A 17218-nucleotide genomic window follows, 5' to 3' on the forward strand; every position below is an offset into this window, starting at 1 on the left:
AATTACAGGAGATGAGAATGTCTCGCAATTCTGGCACATGTGAGTAAAGATGAGCCGACATTTAAGAGACCCGAATATTTCCCAACTATTAGAGATTGTCCTGAGGTTACACGTCCACCCTACCGTGAAGTGGAATTTTGAATTAATTTGGTGCCAGCAGCTTCACCCGTTACGCGTACGATATACACATTTACACCTTTAGAACTACAAGAGCTTCCCATAGTGAAGAACATGAGGGTTTTAATGCCCTAAATTGTGACATGTACTAGAAGGTGTGTCACATAACCACGAATTCCCAAGTCAGAGCTCCATTCTTGTTTGTTAAGAAGAAGGATGGGTCGATGAGATTGTGTATCGACAACAGAGAATTGAACAAGTTAACAATCAAGAATCGGTATTCGCTACCGAGAATTGATGACTTACTTGATCAGCTACAAGGATCTAGTTGTTATTCAAAGATTGATTTGAGATCCGGGTATCACCAATTGAGAGTCAAAGAAGCTGACGTCTCGAAGACAGCGTTTAGAACACGTTATGGGCATTATGAGTTTACAGTGAAGTCGTTTGGTTTGACGAACGCACCAGCAGTGTTCATGGACCTCATGAACCGTGTGTGTAAGCCATACCTAGATAAATTTGTCATTGTGTTCATTGATGATATATTGGTGTACTCCAAGAACAGAGAAGAGCACGAGCAGCATCTACGTTCGATACTGACTATGCTTAGAGAAGAGCAGTAGTATGCAAAGTTCTCTAAGTGTGACTTTTGGTTACCAGAAGTACAATTTCTTGGCTATGTTGTAGGGGCCAATGGAATACAGGTCGATCCAGCAAAGATTGAGTCAGTTAAGAATTGGGAAACTCCAAGGACGCCAACGCAGATTAGGCAATTTTTGGGTCTAGCTGGTTACTACCGGAGATTCATTGAAGGATTCTCTAAGATCGCCCGACCATTAACCACGTTGACTCATAAGGGCAAGAAGTTTGAGTGGTCAGAACCGCAAGAGACTGCATTTCAGTTGTTGAAAGAGAAGTTAACAACTGCACCAGTATTGTCTCTACCCGAGGGAAGTGAAGATTTTGTGGTTTATTGTGATGCCTCATGTCAAGGAATGGGTTGCGTGCTTATGCAATGAAACAAGGTTATTGCTTATGGATCACGTCAGTTAAAGATTCACGAGCGGAACTACACTACGCACGACCTTGAGTTAGGAGCTGTTGTCTTTGCACTTAAAATGTGGAGACACTACCTGTTTGGAACCAAGTTCACTATCTTCACTGACCATAAGAGTTTACAGCACATATTCAATAAGAAGCAACTCAACATGAGACAACGACTTTGGATGGAACTACTTAATGATTATAACTGCGAACTTCAATACCATCCGGGCAAGGCGAATGTTGTGGCAGATGCCTTAAGCAGAAAGGAGCGAGAGAAACCTCTTAGGGTTAAAGCACTTAATATAGTTGTCCGTACGAATCTCACATCACAAATTCGTGAAGCACAACAAGAAGCCATGAAATAGGAGAATGTTGATGTTGAATTTCTCAAAAAGATGGATAAGAAGTTTGACATCAAGGAGGACGGAACACGGTACTTTGCTAACCGAATTTGGGTACCAAAGTTTGGTGGATTGAGAGAACTAGTGTTGGAAGAAGCACACAAGTCGAGATACTCAATTCATCCAGGATCAGATAAAATGTACCAGGATTTGAAGGCATTTTATTGGTGGCCGAACTTGAAAGCTGACATTGCTACTTATGTCGGGAAGTGCTTGACTTGCTGATGTTTATGCGAGGTGTATATAAAATAGCTTTAAATTTCAGCAGGAAATACTATTAAATACGATACAATTTTACACAAGATATTTATTTATTTATAGAATGGATATACTTAAACCTTGCTACAACACTTATAGGCAGTGTACCTAATCGTACAGTAGTGTAGTTTTTAGTAAGTCCGGTTCGTTCCACAGGGAAAATCTTTAAACAAAGCTTAACGCTATATTAGTTTACTTTTGTAAAAATACAAATATATATATAAGTAATATTATTATTATAAAGGGGGGGTTTTACCGTTTAATGACCGGTTTGTCGATTTTAAAACTTTAGTCGCAGTTAAAACCAAATGTAAAATAATAAATAAATACAAGACTTAATTTAAAGCGTAAAGTAAATAACGATAATGAAATTGCGAATAATAAAAGTGCGATAAAATAAACTTGCGATAATTAAAAAAATACGATAATTAAAAGTGCAATTAAATACAATAACAATAAAAATGCGATAATTAGAAGTGCAATTAAATATAAAATAAAGGAAATTAAATATGAAATAAAAGAATTATGCTTATTTAAACTTCCGTAATCATGATGTTTGACGTGTTGATTTTTAGTTTATTCCCATGGGTTAATTGTCCTTTGTCCTGGATTATTTAATATGTCCGTCTGGTTTTTGTCCATAACAGTCCATCAGTCATAAATATAAAGTGCGAGTATCCTCGTCAAATTATCCTTATACCCGAAGTTAAATATTACAACTAATTGGGGACTTAAACTATAACAAGATTTTAATACTTTGTTTAATAATTACACCAGGATGTCGACTGAGTGTAACCCAAGGTTTTAATATTTTGTTATCAATTATGCCAAGTGTCCTTTTACATAATTTCACCCCTGTTTTAATTATTCTAGTGGCTATTAATCCATTCCCGTGTCCGGTTAAATGAACGATTATTCGTACATATAAATACCCCGCCCATCGTGTCCGATTGAGTGTATATGGTAATTTATAGAGACGCCCAATTGTAAATCTTTATATTAACATTAACAAACTATCATTTAGTTAAACAAATATAAAGCCCATTAATAGCCCATAGTCTAATTTCCACAAGTGTCGTTCTTTTGTCCAAACCCCAATTATGGTACAAAGCCCAATTACCCAATTTTAGTAATTAGCTCAACATCATGATTACTTCGGATTAAATAAGCATAATAATAACTTAGCTACGAGACATTAAATTAAAAAGGTTGAACATAACTTACAATGATTAAAAATAGCGTAGCGTTACACGGACAGAATTTTGACTTACACCCTTACAATATTCGCTAACATACCCTTATTATTAGGATTAAAATTAAAATTAAAATTAAAATATAAATATAAATATTTACGTATAGATATAGAGAGGATGGATATATATGTTGGTTTTTGCGATCAGAATTCATTTGCTTTTATAGGGAGTTTCAGAATTTGGGGCTCCGCGACTCGCGGCCCTTTTTGCCTTCAAACTCCGCGAGTCGTGGAGTTTGAAAATACAGCTCACCAACTTTGGAGTCTTTCTTGCCGACGGATTTTTATTATTTATATAATATATAAATAATTATAAGAATTATTTAAATATTATATTATATTTATGTGCATAGTTAACTTGTAATTTTTAGTCCGTTGCGTCGAGCGTTGAGAGTTGACTCTGGTCCCGGTTCCGGATTTTCGAACGTCCTTGCGTACAATTTAATATCTTGTACTTTTCGTATTGAATCTTGTACTCTTGTAATTTCGAGACGTTTCTTATCAATAATTGGAACCTCTTTGATTGTCTTTTGTACTTTTGAGCTTTTTGGTCGTTTGCGTCTTCAATTCGTCGAATCTGTCTTTTGTCTTCACCTTTTATTATTTAAACGAATATCACTTGTAAATAGAACAATTGCAACTAAAAGCTTGTCTTTCTTGAGGAATAATGCTATGAAATATATGTTCGTTTTTAGCATTATCAAATATTCCCACACTTAAGCGTTGCTTGTCCTCAAGCAATATCGTCTTGAAATACTAGAATCACTTCTTTATTCTTCACACTTTATACATCAGTGATTTCTATACGGCGGTATAAACAATGGTAGTAACGATATGGTTTACAGTCCCACATGACTATAAAAATTTAGATCCATTAAGGAAATTGGATCTTTATGAAAACATTTGATCCTTTGAAAATTAAATCTAGTTTTTACCCTAGATAAGTTTTCCGGAATAACCCTTCACCGGTGTTTGCAAAATATTTTTGTGGGTTTGGTGGGTTTCAGATTTGAAAATTTTAGCTCAAAACTTGCGGTTTTGTGTCACCCACTTGCTAACCTTGTATTAGGAAAGCAACACGTCCAGTTTACTTGCTCCGTATATTACCTTTCGGTAAACTACCGTCCGGTTGTAAAGGAAAGTGTTGAACAAACAACTGTTAAGGCAATGTCCCCTGACATACTTTTAATTATGGTCTATAACGTGTCGGACGCAATTACTATCCTTGGTAGGAGCAATAGTAAAGCTCACCCTTATAATTTTTCGGTCTGGCACAAGGTCCTGTCCTTGACCATGCTATGAAACCACCGTTCTTACGGTTGACACCCGATTTAGTTCAGGTGACCTAATGAATTCCAGGTGAATTCCTAGGATTTTACGTTCAATGGTAATGAACGCATTGAAAATGGGTTTTCAGAAAACAAATCGGTTTGTAATTTTATCAAAATATTTTTCTCGTTCAGGCTCGAGTTTAGATATCATTGAATTCCATGAGTTTGTAATTCTCAATCTTTAAGGTCAATCTCAAGGATTGAGTAATATCAGGCTTAAAAGCTGATTTTTGATCTTTTAAGGAGAGTATCCTTTCTGGGGATCTGATTCATTAGTCTTATCCAGCTAATTTGCATGGTGCCCCCCCATTGTACGAGATAAATCCTTCTCATGGTTAGGATAAATCTGACCACTTGGCGACCCTGTTTAATGCTGAGGTCCGTGAATTTCCTGCTAATTTTAGTGATGACTTTTCTAGATTTTTCGTCAACCTACAGCTGGTCTGGACGACAACTTCTTGACCTAAATCACGAAGCGCGTGTCTTTTTCGGAAGACATTACTTCCTTTTAATGATGGAATTGATTCATCGTGTAGATCCATCTCTTCTTTTTTTTCATTGGGTAAAACAGTTTAGTTTAGTCCAAAGCAAAAGTATTTTCAGTTATTTGTTACAGAATTATGTGACATATGTTTAAGATAACTTGGTAATTTTTCCCACACTTGGCTTTTATTTTCCTTTTTATTGTCCTCTATTCCATTTTAAATGAATTTTAACATTTTGGTTTGTTTCTCAATTTATGTCCTTTCCGAGGTAACAATAGTTTCGGTGTTAAAACCTAGTTTTATCGTTCATAAATATGTATAAACATGATTTTGAGCTCATTTAATTGAAAATTTTAAAAAATTTTACTAGAATTGGGTAGTCAGTATATAAGACTAGGGCTGTTCTTTATTATCAGAGAGCACTAGATTCTAATACAACTACTACTTTACTAGTATTTCTAATGGTAACCAAGTGTATAAAATAAAAATTTTAAAATCCGAAAGAATTTAACCCCTTCCCACACTTAAGATCTTGCAATGCCCTCATTTGCAAGAAATCAGTAACAATTTAAATTATTGAGGGTGATTTGTGTGAAAATGATTAAATTTTACCAAAGTTTCCAAACATATTTGTGTTTGTTTGCTGAATGATAAATGGTGCACATCATTTGTTCATTCCGTCTTGTTGTTATTTCACATATATTTTGCACCTTGTCGTCAAAATTAGTTGCTTTTGCTGAACTTAATGCCAGTCTTTGAAAATGCGTTGTTTTACCCTGTTGTGTACATAAGATAAACTGCAAACATATATACATATTTTTGAACGTTTGGTATATTACCCCACATTCAAAAATTATTAAAATCTAAGAATAAAAGTTAGAAAATTATAAAAACTATTACAATATTAACATAAGTATTAAACGTATCAACATTACAAATTACAAAATAAATAAAACTAAGTAGACTAGGGATGATACTGATACCAATAGGGGTTCCACGCATAACCATAGGTGCTATAAAATGCTTCGGCTGGGTTATACGTAGGATACGGTGGTTGAATCTCTATAAACAGGGAGGGAATATGGGCTTTGGAGTAGGAATATAGTTTCTACCTATATGTTGGCAATAAGCTATGATTTGGTTTTGATGAACTTGCCAATCTTCAAATGCTCTCTGTCTAGCATTTTCGTACTCCTGTGCAGCTATAAACCTTTGCATTTCTTGCATTTCATTTCCCCCTCCTACATTACCTTGCTGTTGGTTTCTCTCAACCTGTGGATGTCTACCATGGTATTGTACTGCGGCGTTATTTCGCCTCTTCAAAACTTTCGTACCATGGTATACATTTAAACCTATTGTATCGCGGGGTTCTGGTTCTTCGACTAATAATCCCCCCGACTTATATCCACACCGAGATATTCAGCAATCAAAGTAATAAATATACCACCTCCTATTATGCTATGCGGTCTCATCCCCCTAACCATAGCTGATAAATAATAACCCACACAATAAGGTATACTTACAGCGCTTTGTGGGTCTCGAATACACATATGGTAAAACAAATCCTGTTCATTTACCTTTTCCTTGTTCTTACCTCTTTGTGTAATCGAATTAGCTAAAAACCTATGAATTACTCTTAATTCAGCTCTATCTATATCCAAATAAGAGTAATTTCCCCCTTTGAATCGGTGATGGCTTGTCATTTGACTCCATACACCATGTGTATCAAAATTTTCATCTATCTTTCTACCATTTAGTATTAACCCTCTACAATCGGCAGATGCTAACTCCTCAGGCGTATATATACGTAAAGCCTGAGCCATGTCTAGTAAAGACATGTGGCGCATCGAACCTCCTAACAAAAATCTAATAAAAGATCGATCGGTTAAACTAGCTACCCGATCATTTAATTCTATTCTACACAACAATTCTTCACACCATACTTTATATACAGGTCTACGCATGGTGAATAAACGTACCCAGTCATTAAAAGTAGAATTACCATACCTCTGTGCAAGTAATTCCCTAATTGGCCCGGCCAATTCTACAGTTTCTAATGGTCCCCATTCTATGACCCTAGGTACCTCAACAACTTTAGAATGAAGAGTATGCAAACCCCTTTGGTATTTTGGATAATCTATCCAAAGTCTGTCAAATCTTAGGTTCGGGTGCAAATCTTCCAAGTGCATATCAGAAAATGTCATGACTGGATGAGGTATATCTTGTTTGTAGTAGTTATCCACCTCCTGTTGTTCCGCATTCTCAGCAGGAGCATTGCGAGCTTGGGATGAAGATTCACCCCTTTCAGTCTGCAAAACACATCAAACACAATTTTTGTGCATCCAAATATGCATTAGTGTCAGCAAAATCATCAATCAAAATAATTACAATGACATGATCAATTCATATCAAACTTAAGCTCATTTTCACATTTTTATTAAATCTACACTTTTTCAAATAAGCATATACGAAAATGTTCGCCAAGTTCATAAGCATTCAACTCAAATAACATGTCAAAATAATCATCACTAGCAATTAAACAAGTTTCAAATGGCATTATCTCTCAAAAATCAAGTTCATGAATTTTTAGACTTGAAAAAGTCCACTTTAATTCTCAAAATCATGTTTAGGCTCAAAATTTGGATCATTTAACTACCTAAACATGTTACACTACTTAATTTAGCAACAATTCATGACAAAAATTGGCCATAACATGTTTATATCAAAAAGCCCCAAATTTGCTCAAGAACACAAACCCTAGATTACTCAAAATTTGAAGTTTAAGGCTTCTAATCATGTTAAATAGCATCAATCTAGGTTATACAAGCATAATACATAAGCAATTTAAGCATAATTACACTAAAAAGCATCAAAATCAAATTGGGGAAAAAATTACTCAAGAACACTAATTTTCGGATTAAATGGTGTTTAGTGAAATGTCCCGTTCTTATTGATTAAAAACGTTCCATATTAATTGATTTCGTTGCGAGGTTTTGACCTCTATATGAGACGTTTTTCAAAGACTGCATTCATTTTTAAAACAAACCATAACCTTTATTTCATAAGTAAAGGTTTAAAAAGCTTTACGTAGATTATCAAATAATGATAATCTAAAATATCCTGTTTACACACGACCATTACATAATGGTTTACAATACAAATATGTTACATCGAAATCAGTTTCTTGAATGCAGTTTTTACACAATATCATACAAACATGGACTCCAAATCTTGTCCTTATTTTAGTATGCAACAGCGGAAGCTCTTAATATTCACCTGAGAATAAACATGCTTTAAACGTCAACAAAAATGTTGGTGAGTTATAGGTTTAACCTATATATATCAAATCGTAACAATAGACCACAAGATTTCATATTTCAATACACATCCCATACATAGAGATAAAAATCATTCATATGGTGAACACCTAGTAACCGACATTAACAAGATGCATATATAAGAATATCCCCATCATTCCGGGACACCCTTCGGATATGATATAAATTTCGAAGTACTAAAGCATCCGGTACTTTGGATGGGGTTTGTTAAGCCCAATAGATCTATCTTTAGGATTCGCGTCAATTAGGGTGTCTGTTCCCAAATTCTTAGATTACCAGACTTAATAAAAAGGGGCATATTCGATTTCGATAATTCAACCATAGAATGTAGTTTCACGTACTTGTGTCTATTTTGTAAATCATTTATAAAACCTGCATGTATTCTCATCCCAAAAATGTTAGATTTTAAAAGTGGGACTATAACTCACTTTCACAGATTTTTACTTCGTCGGGAAGTAAGACTTGGCCACTGGTTGATTCACGAACCTATAACAATATATACATATATATCAAAGTATGTTCAAAATATATTTACAACACTTTTAATATATTTTGATGTTTTAAGTTTATTAAGTCAGCTGTCCTCGTTAGTAACCTACAACTAGTTGTCCACAGTTAGATGTACAGAAATAAATCGATAAATATTATCTTGAATCAATCCACGACCCAGTGTATACGTATCTCAGTATTGATCACAACTCAAACTATATATATTTTGGAATCAACCTCAATCCTGTATAGCGAACTCCAACATTCACATATAGAGTGTCTATGGTTGTTCCGAAATATATATAGATGTGTCGACATGATAGGTCGAAACATTGTATACGTGTCTATGGTATCTCAAGATTACATAATATACAATACAAGTTGATTAAGTTATGGTTGGAATAGATTTGTTACCAATTTTCACGTAGCTAAAATGAGAAAAATTATCCAATCTTGTTTTACCCATAACTTCTTCATTTTAAATCCGTTTTGAGTGAATCAAATTGCTATGGTTTCATATTGAACTCTATTTTATGAATCTAAACAGAAAAGTATAGGTTTATAGTCAGAAAAATAAGTTACAAGTCGTTTTTGTAAAGGTAGTCATTTCAGTCGAAAGAACGACGTCTAGATGACCATTTTAGAAAACATACTTCCACTTTGAGTTTAATCATAATTTTTGGATATAGTTTCATGTTCATAATAAAAATCATTTTCTCAGAATAACAACTTTAAAATCAAAGTTTATCATAGTTTTTAATTAACTAACCCAAAACAGCCCGCGGTGTTACTACGACGGCGTAAATCCGGTTTTACGGTGTTTTTCGTGTTTCCAGGTTTTAAATCATTAAGTTAGCATATCATATAGATATAGAACATGTGTTTAGTTGATTTTAAAAGTCAAGTTAGAAGGATTAACTTTTGTTTGCGAACAAGTTTAGAATTAACTAAACTATGTTCTAGTGATTACAAGTTTAAACCTTCGAATAAGATAGCTTTATATGTATGAATCGAATGATGTTATGAACATCATTACTACCTTAAGTTCCCTGGATAAACCTACTGGAAAAGAGAAAAATGGATCTAGCTTCAATGGATCCTTGGATGGCTCGAAGTTCTTGAAGCAGAATCATGACACGAAAACAAGTTTAAGTAAGATCATCACTTGAAATAAGATTGTTATAGTTATAGAAATTGAACCAAAGTTTGAATATGATTATTACCTTGTATTAGAATGATAACCTACTGTAAGAAACAAAGATTTCTTGAGGTTGGATGATCACCTTACAAGATTGGAAGTGAGCTAGCAAACTTGAAAGTATTCTTGATTTTATGAAACTAGAACTTTTGGAATTTATGAAGAACACTTAGAACTTGAAGATAGAACTTGAGAGAGATCAATTAGATGAAGAAAATTGAAGAATGAAAGTGTTTGTAGGTGTTTTTGGTCGTTGGTGTATGGATTAGATATAAAGGATATGTAATTTTGTTTTCATGTAAATAAGTCATGAATGATTACTCATATTTTTGTAATTTTATGAGATATTTCATGCTAGTTGCCAAATGATGGTTCCCACATGTGTTAGGTGTCTCACATGGGCTGCTAAGAGCTGATCATTGGAGTGTATATACCAATAGTACATACATCTAAAAGCTGTGTATTGTACGAGTACGAATACGGGTGCATACGAGTAGAATTGTTGATGAAACTGAACGAGGATGTAATTGTAAGCATTTTTGTTAAGTAGAAGTATTTTGATAAGTGTATTGAAGTCTTTCAAAAGTGTATAAATACATATTAAAACACTACATGTATATACATTTTAACTGAGTCGTTAAGTCATCGTTAGTCGTTACATGTAAGTGTTATTTTGAAACCTTTAGGTTAACGATCTTGTTAAATGTTGTTAACCCAATGTTTATAATATCAAATGAGATTTTAAATTATTATATTATCATGATATTATCATGTATGAATATCTCTTAATATGATATATATACATTAAATGTCTTTACAACGATAATCGTTACATATATGTCTCGTTTAAAAATCATTAAGTTAGTAGTCTTGTTTTTACATATGTAGTTCATTGTTAATATACTTAATGATATGTTTACTTATCATAGTATCATGTTAACTATATATATATATCCATATATATGTCATCATATAGTGTTTACAAGTTTTAACGTTCGTGAATCACCGGTCAACTTGGGTGGTCAATTGTCTATATGAAACATATTTCAATTAATCAAGTCTTAACAAGTTTGATTGCTTAACATGTTGGAAACATTTAATCATGTAAATATCAATCTCAATTAATATATATAAACATGGAAAAGTTCGGGTCACTACAGTACCTACCCGTTAAATAAATTTCGTCCCGAAATTTTAAGCTGTTGAAGGTGTTGACGAATCTTCTGGAAATAGATGCGGGTATTTCTTTTTCATCTGATCTTCACGCTCCCAGGTGAACTCGGGTCCTCTACGAGCATTCCATCGAACCTTAACAATTGGTATCTTGTTTTGCTTAAGTCTTTTAACCTCACGATCCATTATTTCAACGGGTTCTTCGATGAATTGGAGTTTTTCGTTGATTTGGATTTCATCTAACGGAATAGTGAGATCTTCTTTAGCAAAACATTTCTTCAAATTCGAGACGTGGAAAGTGTTATGTACAGCCGCGAGTTGTTGAGGTAACTCAAGTCGGTAAGCTACTGGTCCGACATGATCAATAATCTTGAATGGTCCAATATACCTTGGATTTAATTTCCCTCGTTTACCAAATCGAACAACGCCTTTCCAAGGTGCAACTTTAAGCATGACCATCTCTCCAATTTCAAATTCTATATCTTTTCTTTTAATGTCAGCGTAGCTCTTTTGTCGACTTTGGGCGGTTTTCAACCGTTGTTGAATTTGGATGATCTTCTCGGTAGTTTCTTGTATAATCTCCGGACCCGTAATCTGTCTATCCCCCACTTCACTCCAACAAATCGGAGACCTGCACTTTCTACCATAAAGTGCTTCAAACGGCACCATCTCAATGCTTGAATGGTAGCTGTTGTTGTAGGAAAATTCTGCTAATGGTAGATGTCGATCCCAACTGTTTCCGAAATCAATAACACATGCTCGTAGCATGTCTTCAAGCATTTGTATTGTCCTTTCGCTCTGCCCATCAGTTTGTGGATGATAGGCAGTACTCATGTCTAGACGAGTTCCTAATGCTTGCTGTAATGTCTGCCAGAATCTTGAAATAAATCTGCCATCCCTATCAGAGATAATAGAGATTGGTATTCCATGTCTGGAGACGACTTCCTTCAAATACAGTCGTGCTAACTTCTCCATCTTGTCATCTTCTCTTATTGGCAGGAAGTGTGCTGATTTGGTGAGACGATCAACTATTACCCAAATAGTATCAAAACCACTTGCAGTCCTTGGCAATTTAGTGATGAAATCCATGGTAATGTTTTCCCATTTCCATTCCGGGATTTCGGGTTGTTGAAGTAGACCTGATGGTTTCTGATGCTCAGCTTTGACCTTAGAACACGTCAAACATTCTCCTACGTATTTAGCAACATCGGCTTTCATACCCGGCCACCAAAAATGTTTCTTGAGATCCTTGTACATCTTCCCCGTTCCAGGATGTATTGAGTATCTGGTTTTATGAGCTTCTCTAAGTACCATTTCTCTCATATCTCCAAATTTTGGTACCCAAATCCTTTCAGCCCTATACCGGGTTCCGTCTTCCCGAATATTAAGATGCTTCTCCGATCCTTTGGGTATTTCATCCTTTAAATTTCCCTCTTTTAAAACTCCTTGTTGCGCCTCATTTATTTGAGTAGTAATGTTATTATGAATCATTATATTCATAGATTTTACTCGAATGGGTTCTCTGTCCTTCCTACTCAAGGCATCGGCTACCACATTTGCCTTCCCCGGGTGGTAACGAATCTCAAAGTCGTAATCATTCAATAATTCAATCCACCTACGCTGCCTCATATTCAGTTGTTTCTGATTAAATATGTGTTGAAGACTTTTGTGGTCGGTATATATAATACTTTTGACCCCATATAAATAGTGCCTCCAAGTCTTTAATGCAAAAACAACCGCGCCTAATTCCAAATCATGCGTCGTATAATTTTGTTCGTGAATCTTCAATTGTCTAGACGCATAAGCAATCACCTTCGTTCGTTGCATTAATACACAACCGAGACCTTGCTTTGATGCATCACAATAAATCACAAAATCATCATTCCCTTCAGGCAATGACAATATAGGTGCCGTAGTTAGCTTTTTCTTCAATAACTGAAACGCTTTCTCTTGTTCATCATTCCATTCAAATTTCTTCCCTTTATGCGTTAATGCAGTCAAGGGTTTTGCTATTCTGGAAAAGTCTTGGATGAACCTTCTGTAGTAACCAGCTAGTCCTAAAAACTGGCGTATGTGTTTCGGAGTTTTCGGGGTTTCCCACTTTTCAACAGTTTCTATCTTTGCCGGATCCACCTTAATACCTTCTTTGTTCACTATGTGACCGAGGAATTGAACTTCTTCCAACCAAAATGCACACTTTGAAAACTTAGCGTACAATTCTTCCTTCCTCAATACTTCTAACACCTTTCTCAAATGTTCACCGTGTTCTTGGTCATTCTTTGAGTAAATAAGTATGTCATCAATGAAAACAATGACAAACTTGTCAAGGTATGGTCCACACACTCGGTTCATAAGGTCCATGAACACAGCTGGTGCATTAGTTAAACCAAACGGCATGACCATAAACTCGTAATGACCGTAACGTGTTCTGAAAGCAGTCTTTGGAATATCATCTTCTTTCACCCGCATTTGATGATACCCGGAACGTAAGTCAATCTTTGAATAAACAGACGAGCCTTGTAGTTGATCAAATAAGTCATCGATTCTCGGTAGTGGGTAGCGGTTCTTGATGGTAAGTTTGTTCAACTCTCGGTAGTCGATACACAACCTGAATGTACCATCTTTCTTCTTGACAAACAAAACAGGAGCTCCCCACGGTGATGTGCTTGGTCGAATGAAACCACGCTCTAAAAGTTCTTGTAATTGGCTTTGTAGTTCTTTCATCTCGCTGGGTGCGAGTCTGTAAGGAGCACGAGCTATTGGTGCAGCTCCTGGTACAAGATCTATTTGAAATTCAACGGATCGATGTGGGGGTAATCCCGGTAATTCTTTCGGAAATACATCAGGAAATTCTTTTGCGATGGGAACATCATTGATGCTCTTTTCTTCAGTTTGTACTTTCTCGACGTGTGCTAGAACAGCATAGCAACCTTTTCTTATTAGTTTTTGTGCCTTCAAATTACTAATAAGATGTAGCTTCGTGTTGCCCTTTTCTCCGTACACCATTAAGGGTTTTCCTTTTTCTCGTATAATGCGAATTGCATTTTTGTAACAAACGATCTCTGCTTTCACTTCTTTCAACCAGTCCATACCGATTATCACATCAAAACTCCCTAACTCTACTGGTATCAAGTCAATCTTAAATGTTTCGCTAACCAGTTTAATTTCTCGATTCCGACATATATTATCTGCTGAAATTAATTTACCATTTGCTAATTCGAGTAAAAATTTACTATCCAAAGGCGTCAATGGACAACTTAATTTAGCACAAAAATCTCTACTCATATAGCTTCTATCCGCACCCGAATCAAATAAAACGTAAGCAGATTTATTGTCAATAAGAAACGTACCCGTAACAAGCTCCGGGTCTTCCTGTGCCTCTGCCGCATTAATATTGAAAACTCTTCCACGGCCTTGTCCATTCGTGTTCTCCTGGTTCGGGAAATTTCTAATAATGTGGCCCGGTTTTCCACATTTATAACAAACTACATTGGCATAACTTGCTCCGACACTACTTGCTCCGCCATTACTCGTTCCGACACCATTTGTTCCTTTCGTTCTATTAACCCCTGGTCCGTAGACCTCACACTTCGCCGCGCTATGACCATTTCTTTTACACTTGTTGCAAAATTTGGTGCAGAACCCCGAGTGATTCTTTTCACACCTTTGGCATAGCTGCTTCTGATTGTTGTTGTTGTTGCGGTTATTATTGTTGTTGGGATGATTGTTGTAGTTGCTGTTGTTGTTGTTGTTGTTGGGCCGTTTGTTGTAGTTGCGATTGATGTTGCGATTGTTGGGATAATTGTTGCGATTATTGTTGTAATTGCTGTTGTTGTTGTATTGGTGATTCTTATCACCGTTTTCCTCCCACTTTCTTTTGACTTGCTTCACATTGTCCTCTTCAGCAGTCTGTTCTTTAATTCTTTCTTCAATTTGGTTCACGAGTTTGTGAGCCATTCTACATGCCTGTTGTATGGAGGCGGGCTCGTGTGAACTTATATCTTCTTGGATTCTTTCCGGTAATCCTTTCACAAACGCGTCGATCTTCTCTTCCTCATCTTCGAATGCTCCCGGACACAATAGGCACAATTCTGTGAATCGTCTTTCGTACGTGGTAATATCAAATCCTTGGGTTCGTAACCCTCTAAGTTCTGTCTTGAGCTTATTGACCTCGGTTCTGGGACGGTACTTCTCGTTCATCAAGTGCTTGAATGCTGACCACGGTAGTGCGTACGCATCGTCTTGTCCCACTTGCTCTAGATAGGTATTCCACCATGTTAACGCAGAACCTGTGAAGGTATGCGTAGCGTACTTTACTTTGTCCTCTTCAGTACACTTACTTATGGCAAACACCGATTCGACCTTCTCGGTCCACCGTTTCAATCCGATCGGTCCTTCGGTTCCATCAAATTCCAAAGGTTTGCAGGCAGTGAATTCTTTGTAGGTGCATCCTACACGATTTCCTGTACTGCTAGATCCAAGGTTATTGTTGGTATGTAGCGCAGCCTGTACTGCGGCTATGTTTGAAGCTAGAAAAGTACGGAATTTCTCTTCATTCATATTCACGGTGTGTCGAGTAGTCGGTGCCATTTCCTTCAAAATAGTTAAATGGAACAAGTTAATCATACAGAATATTAAGAGTAGTTAATAGTATTTCGTAGCATAATATGAACTCATTTATAAAAGCTTTTTCTTCATATTAGCGTTTTATAAGTTTAAATTCGGGTAGTACCTACCCGTTAAGTTCATACTTAGTAGCTAATATACAATTCAACTACTACAATTCTATATGAAAAACTGATTATAATAATATTTCGCGTTCAAACTTTTATACAATATTTTACAAACTTACAATACCGCTTATTTTACATAAAGCATGAAATATAGCACACAATAAATTTGATACAAGATAGTTGTGAAGATAATTCTAGCTAGTACACAAGTCGTTCAGCAAAGGCAATAAAGACACGTAATTCATACGTCCAGAAACAAGTCATGCATTCTGGTTTTACTAGGACTACTTCCCATCCTTGGTCTTGTGCAACATAACCATTATGGCCGTTGATAAGACAGCGTGTTGTAACGTCGTCAAAGGGACGAGGGTTACGTAATGTCCAACAGTCCCGTAATAATCTAAAAACCTCATTTCTTACCCCAATTACCGACTCCGTCACTTGTGGAAACGTTTTGTTTAATAGTTGTAGCCCGATGTTCTTGTTCTCACTTTGGTGAGAAGCGAACATTACTAATCCGTAAGCATAACATGCTTCTTTATGTTGCATGTTAGCCGCTTTTTCTAAATCACGAAGTCCAATATTCGGATATATTGAGTCAAAATAATTTCTTAACCCGTTGTGTAAAATAGCATTTGGGTTCCCCGCAATATATGCGTCAAAGTAAACACATCGTAACTTATGGGTTTCCCAATGTGATATCCCCCATCTTTCAAACGAAAGTCTCTTATAAACCAAGACATTCTTGGAACGTTCTTCGAATGTCTTACAAACTGATCTCGCCTTAAATAGTTGTGCCGAGGAATTCTGGCCGACTCTAGACAAGATTTCATCAATCATGTCTCCGGGTAGGTCTCTTAAAATATTGGGTTGTCTATCCATTTTGTGTTTTTAAACTGTAAAATAGACAAGAGTTAGATTCATAAAAAAATACTTATTAATACAAGCAATTTTTACATATATCATAAAGCATAAGAACACTATATTACATATATTACACCACACGAATACAACTATCTTATTCCGACTCGCTCGTTTCTTCTTCTTCGGTTTTGGTTCGTTTTGCCAAGTTTCTAGGGATATATGATGTTCCCCTAATACGAGCCGTCGTTGTCCACATTGGTTTAGAAAAACCTGGTGGTTTAGAGGTTCCCGGGTCATTGTTACAACTTAAGGACTTCGGGCGTTGACGATACATATAAAGTTCATCGGGGTTGGAATTAGATTTCTCTATTTTTATGCCCTTTCCCTTATTATTTTCTTTTGCCTTTTTAAATTCAGTTGGGGTAATTTCTATAATATCATCGGAATTCTCGTCGGAATCCGATTCATCGGAGAATTGGTAATCCTCCCAATATTTTGCTTCCTTGGCGGAAACACCATTGACCATAATTAACCT

Source organism: Rutidosis leptorrhynchoides, chromosome 8, assembly GCF_046630445.1.
Source record: "Rutidosis leptorrhynchoides isolate AG116_Rl617_1_P2 chromosome 8, CSIRO_AGI_Rlap_v1, whole genome shotgun sequence".
In the NCBI taxonomy this organism is placed as follows: Eukaryota; Viridiplantae; Streptophyta; class Magnoliopsida; order Asterales; family Asteraceae; genus Rutidosis; species Rutidosis leptorrhynchoides.